At 45.7% G+C, this 12,193-nt stretch overlaps 1 protein-coding gene across 2 annotated transcripts in view; it reads left to right on the forward strand.

The window, feature by feature from the left end:
* The window catches only part of BAIAP2L1 (BAR/IMD domain containing adaptor protein 2 like 1), a 112,260-nt gene that overhangs the window by 16,265 nt on the left and 83,802 nt on the right, over positions 1-12,193 (forward strand). The window contains exon 1 of one of the 2 annotated variants that reach the window (XM_031665607.1): positions 10,300-10,319. The exons of the other annotated variant lie outside the window; for it this stretch is intronic. The gene's annotated coding sequence lies outside the window, so the exon portion shown is untranslated. Of the gene's footprint in view, positions 1-10,299; positions 10,320-12,193 lie in introns of those variants that run through there. 2 annotated transcript variants of the gene reach the window in all.

Here is a 12,193-nt window from a genome sequence, read left to right on the forward strand (position 1 = left end):
TAATCCTCCCACCTCTGCCTCCTGAGTAGCTGGGATTAAGGTGCCTGCCACCATGCCTGGATAATTTTTGTATTTTTAATAGAGATGGGGTTTTACCATGTTGGCCAGGCTGGTCTTGAATTCCTGGCCTCAAGTGATCAACCCATTTCAGCCTCCCAGAGTCCTGGAATTATAGGCATGAGCCACCACACCCACCCAGCTGCGATTTTAAAACAATAGAATGAGGTCGGCTGCTGTGGCTCACGCCTGTAATCCCAGCACTTTGGGAGGCCAAGGCAGGTCGATCACCGGAGCTCAGGAGTTCAGCACGAGCCTGGCCAACGTGGCAAAATCCCGTCTCTCCTAAAAACACAAACATTACCCAGGTGTGGTGGTGGACATCTGTAATCCCAGCTACTTGGGAGGCTGAGGCAGGAGAATCGCTTGAGCTTGGGAGGCCAAGGTTGCGGTGAGCCGAGATCGCGCCAGTGCACTCCAGCCTGGGCGACAGAGCGAGACTCCATCACACACACACACACACACAGGTAGAATGATCTGTCTCACAGAGTCTGGTTGAAGGAAGTTAGCTAGAATGATTCCAGATACTACCATAAAAATGGCTTTTGGAAAGAACTGGTGCAGTAAGTCAGTGTACTTTGATCCGGTAAAGTTCCTGTTACCTGTTCAGTGCTCTGGGGCGTTCTAAACAAACGTAACCCAGTGCATAAGATGTCCCTTCCTGTAAATTTATCGCTTGCTTTTTTATTCCAGGACACACCTTTTAAAAACAGTAACTAGGCAGGCAAGAGCACTTAGTCAAACAGCCTAGTGTACCCTGTGGCCTTCAAAGTATATATCTTTTGACAGCTATTTCAGAATCAGTAATCAATTACTGGTTCCTTAATACATGCTGTTTATCTGTGGTTAAGTTTTATATTTCTAAATGATAATAAGGTAATATTAAAGATGTTTGCTTTTCTTATTTTCACCATGCCTCTGTGAATTGCCTTGGTATTTCTTCATACCTGTTTCCCTGTGAGACGGTGCATTTCCAAGGACTGGAGCTCTTTCTTTTTTTTCTGAGATGGAGTTTCACCCTTGTTGCCAAGGCTAGAGCACAATGGTGCAATCTTGGCTCACTGAAACCTCCGCCTCCTGTGTTCCGGTGATTCTCCTGCCTCAGCCTCCTGACTAGCTGGAATTACCGACATGTGCCACCACGCCCAACTAATTTTTGTATTTTTAGTAGAGACAGGGTTTCACCATGTTGGCCAGGCTGGTCTTAAACTCCTGGCCTCAGGTGATCTGCCCGCCTCATTCTCCCAAAGTGCTGGGATTACACGCATGAACCACCGCGCCTGGCCTGGAGCTCTTTCTTCGTTCATCTTTGTGTTTCCTGTGTCCGGCATGGAGTAGGCTTGACGCAGGCATAATAATAAAGGTTGCAGAAATGTGTAGATTTTTATGATGTTTCAAAGCCCGAAATATGAGACTTTACAGAGTCGGTGGAATGAAACATAAGTACACACATTCAGGTATTACCTCTCTCTCTCCCCCACACATGCACAAACTTACACAAAGAGGAAACCCCAGAAAAGAGGCACATTTTCAGATTCTGGTTGAAATGTTACTTTTAAGACTGAAAGTTATGGCCGGGCGCAGTGGCTCACGCCTGTAATGCCAGCACTTTGGGAGGCTGAGGTGGGCGGATCACCTGAGGTCAGGAGTTCGAGACCAGCCTGACCAACATGGAGAAACCCCATCTCTACTAAAAATACAAAAAAAATTAGCCGAGCATGGTGGCGCATGCTTGTAATCCCAGCTGCTCGGGAGGCTGAGACAGGAGAATCGCGTGAACTGGGGAAGCAGAGGTTGTGGTGAGCCAAGATTGTGCCATTGCACTCCAGCCTGGGCAACAAGAAGGAAACTCCGTCTTAAAAAAAAAAAAAAAAAAAGACTGAAAGTTATGTTACATGGTAGTCACCTTGGTACAGCAGCTTAGAATGGGAAGGGTTGTGTTTCCATTCTTTCTCTTCTTTTCTTTTTTCTTTCTTTTCTTTTTTTTTTTTTTTTTTTGAGACTTTGAGACAGAGTCTTGGTCTTTTGCCCAGGCTGGAGTCCGGTGGCGCCATCTCAGCTTGTTGCAGCCTCCACCTCCCAGGTTCAAGTGATTCTCCTGCCTCACCCTCCCAAGTAGCTGGGATTACAGGTGCGTGCTACCATGCTCAGCTAATTTTTTTATATTTTTAGTAGAGACAGGGTTTCACCATGTTGGTCAGGCTGGTCTCGAACTCCTGACCTCAGGTTTCATTCTTTCAAATAAGAACATGTACCTCTAAGAACAAAGCAAACATGGATACTGGTATTATCCTAGTAGGAATTTCAAGAAATGATTTTTTACTTCAGTCTTATAGGCATTACTTATTCCCTTTGAAGTTCAGAATTTAAAACTTGTTTGAATTCTGGGGTAGGGTTCCACAATCCCTCGCCTGATGGAGGCTGGTGTGGACCCACCATTGTTCCACAGTTTGATAGCTTGCTAATTGCCAAAGCTAGGAATGCCTGCCTTCAACCTGAACGCTTTCCTGGCATTGCCAAGAAATAAACATAACTATATAGAGTTATATTATCTGTGGGCCTTAAACCCAGTGTAATCATCCACACATAAACTACAAGGGAACGTGATTTTGAATGATTCCATTCATAGGCAAATGGAAAACCTTTGTCTAGTAATTAAAATAGAATGAAATTTTCCAGTCTTTTTTTAAATTTTTTTTTTTATTTTTTGTAGAAACAGAGTCTCCCTGTGTTGCTCAGGCTTGTTTCAAACTCCTGGCCTCAAGCAATCCTCCTGCCTTGGCCTCCCAAAGTGCTGGGATTACAGGCGTGAGCCACTGTACCCGGCTGAAATTTTCTAATCTTGAACTAGGTTCAAGACCATTATTTTTCCCTTCAAGTTACTTTCTCAGATGGGCCGAGCTCAGTTTTCCTGTACATTGTTCTCCCTCACTCTTTTTTCCAAATTAACAATTGAAAACCTAGATTTTGGCTGGGCACGGTGGCTCACGCCTATAATCCCAGCACTTTGGGAGGCCGAGGCGGGCGGATCATGAGGTCAGGAGATCGAGACTATCCTGGCTAACACACGAAACTCCGTCTCTGCTGAAAATACAAAAAATTAGCCGGGCATGGCGGTGGGTGCCTGTAGTCCCAGCTACTCGGGAGGCTGAGGCAGGAGAATGGCGTGAACCCGGGAGGCAGAGCTTGCAGTGTGCCAAGATCGCACCACTGCACTCCAGGCTGGGTGAAAGAGCGAGACTCCGTCTCAAAAAAAAAAAAAAAAAAAAAAAAACTAACTAAATTTTTACCCTAATGTGGGGTGGGGATAGCTCTGGGACTTCATTTTCTTAATGGGCTTGATAATTTTGTCCAGAAGATGTGAACAGTTGTAGAACATCCTTCTTTTCTTACCTCAGTGTCTTGGGGCCATTTTTTGGCTTCATTGTGCTTTAGCTGCAGAATAATTCTTGCTGCCTAAGTGAGTAGGGAATAGGAAGCAGAGTTTGTCACAGAAATCTGTCTCTGTAAGCAACGAAATGAAAGGTCGGGGCAATGTGATGCGTCTAGTAATGTATCAGAAGAGGCAGCGGTTTCTGTCTTTCAGTGATCACACTGGTCCCGATTGTTTGGTTGGCTTTAGGGAGCTCAGGCTCTCCTAGGTGCTCCCAAGACCCTGAGAATATTCTTCTATGAGAGGCTAAGCCCAAAGACTACCTGCCCGCCCAGTGGAGGTTCAGGCCACGTTGCTAGGGATGGGGCCTCATAAGCCTGCAGGCCTCTTGGCTTCCTTTCTCCTGTGATCTTTGCACCCTGAAGGACAACTTTTGCAGCAATAATTCTGTATCAGCCAAAACCTAGATTGTGGGTGCAGATAGGAAAGGAAGAATGAAGGCAAAACAATGATTCTGTCATAATGAAATTCTCATGGAGAGTGTTCTCGGTGCACTGAAGATTTCCTAGGAAACTCCCCCTTTTAGAAGGACACAGTAAGGACTTTTGCTAGAAAAACATTTGCCAAACTCCCTCCCCAGTCATAGCTGGAAAAACAACTGCTATGCCAGCCGGAGATCTGCCTCAAAATAGCTGGGTTATCATTTGCTACTAATGGGTCAAATTGATTTTCACCCTAGAAGGGGAAATTGCTGGAGACAGCTCCATAGGCATAAATGCTTTGCAGACCAGTGGTGCGTGTCCAGCTGTCTGGGACCCGTATTCCCAAAGGACAGGGGATGACCTGTGCATCTCAATATGCTGGGCTCTGCTGTGGGCAGGCTAGTTAGAGACGACCAAAGAAGGAGCAAAGGCACACATCTCTGTGGCCATTCCATTGCATTAGGGATTTAGATCCCTGAATCCTTAGCAGCCTGTAATGGAAGAAAGGGCAGGACAGGGTGGGGTGGGGTGGGTGGTGGCAGCGGTGGTGGTGGTGGTTCCTTAAAAAAAAAAATGACCAGGTATGGTGGCTCATGCCTGTAATCCCAGCACTTTAGGAAGCTGAGGTGGGAGGATTGCTTGAGGCCAAGAGTTTGAAACCAGCCTGGGTGATAAGGTTTGGCTCTATGTCCCCACCCAAATCTCATTTTGAATTATATTCCCATAATGTCCTTGTGTTGTGGGAGCAACCTCGTGGGAGATAATTTGAGTCATGGGGGCAGTATTTCCACCATTCCTGTCCTCCTGGTAGTGAATAAGTCTCATGAGATCTGATGGGTTTATCAGGGGTTTCTGCTTTTGCTTCTTTCTCATTTTCTCTTGCCACTGCCATGTTAGAAGTGCCTTTCGCCTCCCACCATGATTCTGAGGCCTCCCCAGCCATGTGGAACTGTAAGTCCAATGAAATCTGTTTTTCTTCCTAGTCTTGGGGATGTCTTTATCAGCAGCATGAAACAGACTAATACACTGGGCAACATAACAAGAGGCCATCTCTAGAAAAAATTTTTAAATTAGCTGGGTGTGTTGGTGTACACCTGAAGTCCCTGCTAATGGGAGGCTGAGGCAGAAGGATCACCTGAGCCTGGGAGTTTGAGATTACCATGAGGTCTGAGCACACCACTGCACTCTAGCCTGGGCGAGAGGGTGAGAGTCCCTATCTCAAAAAAAAAAAAGAAAAAAAATGTAATTTATATGTTATAAAATTCACTCATTTTAAGTGCACAATTTAATGGTTTTTAGTAAATTTATAGTTGTGCAACAATTTAAATTTATAACACTTCTGTCACCTCAAAAAGATTCTTCATCCCCATTTGCTATCATTACTCATTCTTGTGTTCAGCCCCAGGCAACCACTCATAGATTTTCTGTCTCTACAGATTTGTCTTTTCTGTACTTTTTATATAAATAGAGTCATACAATATTTGGTCTTTTGTGACTGGCTTCTTAATGGGTTTTATCCATGTTGCAGAGTGTCTTAATATTTTATTCCTTTTTTATGGCTGAATAATATTCTATTAAATAGATATACCACATGTTGTTCATTCACTAGTTGGTGGACATGAGGGTTGTTTCTAAACAAGATTGTTTTTAAGAGGCCACATTAATACCTCGTATTTAACAGGTAATTAAATGACAGCTTGGAAAAACATAGGATTGGGAAGCGAAATTCACAAAGACAGCCCTGGTGTTTGCAGATTTGTAAGCTTGTTAGGACTTAGTAGGTAGAAGGCTAACCCTGACAGCTTTTGTGAACCTTGGTTGGAGTTATTGCCTTGAGCTAGGGAAGTTGCAAGCAGTCACACCATTACCTAATGCTCAATTTTCGAGGCTAATTGGCCCACGGGGCCTTTGTGTCTGTGGCGATGTGTTCACATGAGCTGGTGGAGTTGAAGGCACAGCCTGCAGCTGGTTCATCCGTGGGTGCAGGCGTCTCTTATGAAATATAGATGTCAGAACCTGCTGCTGCTGCTGACACTGTGAGGCATTTATCAGATGATCCAGGCAGTGTTCTTGGTGCTGGAAATGTGGTGGTGGTTACATTAAGATTCCTAGCCTTGGCCCGGCTCGGTGGTTCATGCCTGTAATCCCAGTACTTTGGGAGGCTGAGGCGGACAGATCTCCTGAGGTCAGGAATTCGAGACCAGCCTGGCCAACGTGGTGAAACCCTGTCTCTACTAAAAAGACAAAAATTAGCTGGACGTGGTGGCCTGTGCCTGTAGCCCCAGCTACTGGGGAAGCTGAGACACGAGAATTGCTTGAACCTGGGAGGCAGAAGTCACAGTAGCCGAGATCACGCCACTGTACTCCAGCCTGGGCGACAGAGCAAGACTCCGTCTAAAAATAAAATAAAAAAAAGATCCCTCGCCTTGATTACATGTAGTTTCTACCGAGGAGACAGAGAGTAAACAGAATTATCTTATACAGTATGATAAGCACTTTAAAGAAAGAGAAGCTGGGAACAGAGCTAGAGAGAGGCTGGCGTTGCCACCATTTGTGGAAGAGGTCAAGGAAGGTGTCTCTGAGAGTCTGTGGGAATGGATGTGACCTGTCTGGTGAACAGCCCGGAGGCCAGTGTACCTCAGCCCAAACCCAGGTGGAGCATGCAGCTGCAGGGAATGTCCTGGCTTTCAACGCCTCTTCCCACCCTGTTGTTGAAAGGACAGAAGTCACTGATGACATTCACTTATGATAGACATGAGAACTGAGGCTAAAACACACCAGGAAACTACCTTTCATCATTTCTCTTCCCCTGCTTAGCTATTTCCAGTCATGTGTTATTTTTTAATGCTGATAAGAAATAGCATATGGTACTTTTTTTGGTTCACTTATGGTTTGTTTTTGAGAGACAGAATCTCGCTCTGTCACCCAGGCTGGAGTGCAGTGGCCCAATCCCGGCTCACTGCAACCTCCGCCTCCTAGATTCAAGCGATTCTCCTGTCTCAGCTTCCCAAGTAGCTGGAACTACAGGCATGCGCCACCACGTCCAGCTAATTTTTGTATTTTTTTAGTAGAGATGGGGTTTCACTATGTTGGCCAGGCTAGTCTCAAACTCCTGACCTCAGGTGATCCGCCCGTCTTGGCCTCCCAAAGTGCTGGGATTACAGGTGTGAGCCCCCGCACCCAGCCTTTCTTTTTTTTCTTTTTGAGACCGAGTCTCTCTCTGTCGCCCAGACTGGAGTGCAGTAGTGAGATCCCGGCTCACTGCAACCTCTGCCTCCTGGGTTCAAGTGATTCTCCTGCCTCAGCCTCCTGAGTAGCTGGGATTATAGGCGCCCGCCACCAAACCCAGCTAATTTTCAATATTTAGTAGAAATGGGGTTTCACCATGTTAGCCAGGCTGATCTCGAACTCCTGACCTCTGGTGATCCACCCGCCTTGGCCTCCCAAAGTGCTGGGATTACAGGTGTGAGCCACCAGGCCTGGCCTAGTGTATGGTACTCTTTAAAAGATACTATTGTTTGCCTATCAAACAGGCAAAAAGTATGACAGTGCCAAGTGTTGGGGAGAACGTGGCAAAACAGTACTTTGACACAATGGTTTCCAGCACGGAAATGGCTACAGCTGCCGTCTTCAAATATGGGAGTATCTAACAAAATGGAGAAATCTTTCACATACCCTGTGTCTCCGCAGTTCTGTTCCTGGGTAAATTCTTACCTGTATGTACAAGGAGACGTGTATCATTCCTTACCACCTCATTGGTGTTAGCAGAAGCTTATAAGCCCTGTAAACTCCTGTCAGTCAAGAAATAGATGGGTAAAATGCAGTCTGTTTATATGATGGGATATATATGTATATGTGTATATAAATAAAAAGATTTATTTCAAGAAATTGGCTTCCATGATTGTGGGGCTGATGAGTCTAAGATGTGTAGGGCAGCCTGGGAGCTGACACCGCAGTCCCTAAGCAGAATATCTTCTTCCTCAGGGAAACCTCCATTTGTTCTTAAGGCTTTCGGCTGATTAGATTACACCCACCCCGATTACTGAAGATAATCTCTTTTATTTAAAGTCAACTTTAAATAAAACTTGTAGTGTAGATGTTGACCATATCTACAAAATACCTTCATAGCAACACTGTTTAGACAACACTGTGTTAGATTAGTGGGTTGGTTTGTTGTTGTGTGAGACAGAATTTTGCTCTTGTTGCCCAGGCTGGAGTGCAATGGTGTAATATCAGCTCACCGCAACCTCCGCCTCCCGGGTTCAGGTGATTCTCCTGCCTCAGCCTTCCGAGTAGCTGAGATTACAGGCGTGTGCCACCATACTCAGCTAATTTTTTTTTTTTTTTTTTGTAAAGATGGAATTTCTCCATGTTGGTCAGGCTGGTCTCGAACTCCTGACCTCAGGTGTTCCGCCCGCCTTGGCCTCTCAAAGTGCTGGGATTATAGGCGTGAGCCATGGAGCCCAGCCAGTGGGTTGGTTTTGTCTTGTTTTTACCCTCTGTTGCTCAGGTTGGAGTATGGTTGTGCAATTGTGGCGTGCTGTAACCTCGACCTCTCTGGCTCAAGCAATTCTTCCACCTCAGCCTCTAAGTAGTTGGGGCCACAAGTACATGCCATGCCACCCCACCTGGCTAATTTTTGTTGTTGTTTTTGGTAGAGGTGGGGTCTCACTATGTTGCCCAGCCTAGTCTCGACCCCTGGGCTTAAGCAATCCTCTTGCCTCAGCCTCCCAAAATGCTGGGATTATAGGCATGAGCTCCCATGCCCAGCCTAGATTAGTGTTTAATTGACTGACTGAATACTGTAGCTTTGCTACCTGGACACTTAAAACAAACAGTCATAAAGGGATACTGTGTAGAAGTTAAACAGGAAGAACCTTGGTCAGTACAGACCAAGGTGAGCAGATCTCAGAAGTATAACACTGAATAAAGAAGTAAGATATGCCGGGCACAGTGGCTCACGCCTGTAATCCCAGCACTTTGGGAGGCCGAGATGGGCGGATCACGAGGTCAGGAGATCGAGACCATCCTGGTTAACACGGTGAAACCCCGTCTCTACTAAAAACGCAAAAAATTAGCCGGGCGTGGCGGCGGGCGCCTGTAGTCCCAGCTACTCGGGAGGCTGAGGCAGGAGAATGGCGGAAACCCGGGAGGCGGAGCTTGCAGTGAGCCGGGATCGCGCCACTGCACTCCAGCCTGGGCGACTGAGCGAGACTCCGTCTCAAAAAAAAAAAATAGAAGTAAGATATAAGAGTGAAAAGTATTATATGATACCATTTAAGGATTTATGTAAGTATTTTTTTTAACACAAAAAGCAAAATTTTATGTTAATCTTGACTAAATATATACACGTGTGTGAAAATATAAAATATAGGCTAGTTAACAGCAGTCTGAATTAGTGGCTCCCCCAGGGGAGAAAAGAAAGGGGATGAGACTTGTATGGGGTGACTAAGGCATCCTGTCATTTTATCTCTAGTGCTCTTTCAGAAAAGGGAGCCAGTGTGACTATTAACTATTAGTAATTTTTTTTCTTTTTTCTTTTCTCTTTTTTTTTTCTTTTTTCTTTTCTCTTTTTTTTTTTTTTTTTTTTTTGAGATGGAGTGTCACTTCTGTCACCCAGGCTGGGGTGTGGGGGCGCAATCACTGCAAACTCCACCTCCCAGATTCAAGCGATTCTCCTACCTCAGCCCCTCGAGTAGCTGGGATTACAGGTGCCCGCCACCATGCCTGGCTAATTTTATATTTTTAGTAGAGATGGGGTTTCTCCATATTGGTCAGGCTGGTCTTGAACTCCTTATCTCAGGTGATCCGCCCACCTCGCCCTCCCACAGTGCGGGGATTACAGGTGTGAGCCACCACGCCTGGCCAACTGTTAGTAATTATTGTGGGACTACAGGTGGTTGTAGAGTCTACACTCTCACAATTTTTTTTTTTTTTTTTTTTTTTTTTTTTTTTTTTTTTTAAGACGGAGTCTTGCACTGTCGCCTGGGCTGGAGTGCAATGGCCGGATGTCGGCTCACTGCAGCCTCTGCCTCCTGGGTTCAAGTGATTCTCCTGCCTCAGCCTCCCGAGTAGCTGGGATTACAGGCACCTGCCACCATGCCTGGCTAAATTTTGTATTTTTAGTAGAGACAGGGTTTCTCTGTGTTGGCCAGGTTGGTCTCGGACTCCTGACCTTGTGATGCACCTGCCTCAGCCTCCCACAGTGCTGGGATTACAGGCGTGAGCCGCCGTGCCTGGCTTTTTTTTCTTTTTTTCCTTTCTTTTTCTTTTTTTTTTTTTGAGACAGGGTCTCACTGTGTCACCCAAGCTGGAGTGCAATGGCGCGATCTCGGCTCACTGCAACCTCTGCCTCCTGGGATCAAGCACTTCTCCTGCCTCAGCCTCCCAAGCAGCCAGGACCACAGGTACACACTGCTACGCCCAGCTAATTTTTTGTATTTTTGTTAGACACAGGGTTTTGCTGTGTTGCCCAGGCTGGTCTTGAACCCCTGACCTCAAGCAATCCTCCCACCTTGGCCTCCCAAAGTGCTGGGATTACAGGCATTAGCCACCATGCCCGGCCAGATTCCCCTTTTTCTTTCTTTTTATTTATTTATCTTTTTTTATTACCATTTTATTTATCTTTTTTTTTTTAATATAGGAAAATAAAGGAGAGGGAGGGTCAGACAAATTTGTTTGCCCAGGCAGAATTGGTCCACATTATGGTATGAGATTAGTTATATTCACCAAAAATGAGGAGTAAGATGACAAGAAAGCTTCTAAAAAGAAAAAAAAAAAAAAAAGTACTGTAGAGACACCTACAATCACTCATACCAAAATATATCAGCGCTCTGACCGCATAAAATGCATCTTCATCTCACTTTTTCTCACCATTCATTTGAAGGAACTATTGAGGCCTCAGGCAAGGGCCAGTAAGGAAACTGCCTGGACCTGACTCCACCCCACCTCTTGCTGCTGGTAGGACCTTCAGCAGGGTTTTAAAATTCAACATTTCAAAGCTTTGGTGTCTTGTCTGTAAAGTGGGGTTAATAGCCATGATGTTAGGATCAGTTGAGACAATCCATGTAAAATGTTAGACATAGAGCCAGATTCATAGTAGCCCTCTGTACATGTTAAAATGTGCCTCAAATGGCAAAAATTAATGACATAAATGTTCTGTGGCCAGATATGGTGGCTCGCACGTGTAATCCCAGCACTCTGGGAGGCTGAGGTAGGAGGATTACTTGAGTCCAGGAGTTCAAGACCAGCCTGGGCAACATAGCAAAACCCCGTCTCTACAAAAAAATCCAAAAATTAGCCGGATATGGTGGTATGCATCTGTAGTCCCACCTATTCAGGAGGCTGAAGGGGGAGGATTGCTTGAGTCCAGGAGTTCAAGACCAGCCTGGGCAACATAGCAAGACCCCCGTCTCTATAAAAAATCCAAAAATTAGCCAGATATGGTGGTATATGTCTGTAGTCCCACCTACTCAGGAGGCTGAGTGGGGAGGATTGCTTGATCTCAGGAGGTCAAGGCTGCAGTAAACCATGTTCTTGCCTCTATACTCCAGCCTGGGCAACCGAGCAAGACCCTATCTCAAATAATAAAATGTTCTCAACTGAATAAAGCAGAAGATCATAACACCTTCAATGTCCTTTGTCCCGTACCCTTCTCCAGAAGTGCTGTGTTCATGATCTCCCTTGTCCTGACAGTGACACCAGGGTGAGAGAGCTGATGCCACTTAACAGGAAGTGGAGGTTCCTGGAGATACCTGTGTAAATAGGAGTGTTGCTCTGTTTGGAGACTTGACTCATATTTTAGAGCTTTTCTCTTAGAATATTAATGACTACAGGTGGTTCAGTGTGTACTGAGTATCAGGTGCTATCAACCTCACTGAATCCTCATGCCCCTCATGAGCTAGAAAGTATCATGATTCCCATTGTAGACAGGAAGAGACTCAGGCTTTGTAGAGGCTCACGGAGTTGATGATGTGATTTGCCCAAGAATTCAAGGCCAGATTTTCTTTTTTTTTTTTTTTTTTTTTTTTGAGACGGAGTCTTGCTCTGTCACCCAGGCTGGAGTGCAGTGGCCGGATCTCAGCTCACTGCAAGCTCCTCCTCTCGGGTTCACGCCATTCTCCTGCCTCAGCCTCCCAAGTAGCTGGGACTACAGGCACCCGCCACTTCGCCCGGCTAGTTTTTTGTATTTTTTAGTAGAGACGGGGTTTCACCGTATTAGCCAGGATGGTCTCGATCTCCTGACCTCATGATCCGCCCGTCTCGGCCTCCCAAAGTGCTG

Source organism: Papio anubis, chromosome 4, assembly GCF_008728515.1.
Source record: "Papio anubis isolate 15944 chromosome 4, Panubis1.0, whole genome shotgun sequence".
Taxonomy (NCBI): Eukaryota; Metazoa; Chordata; class Mammalia; order Primates; family Cercopithecidae; genus Papio; species Papio anubis.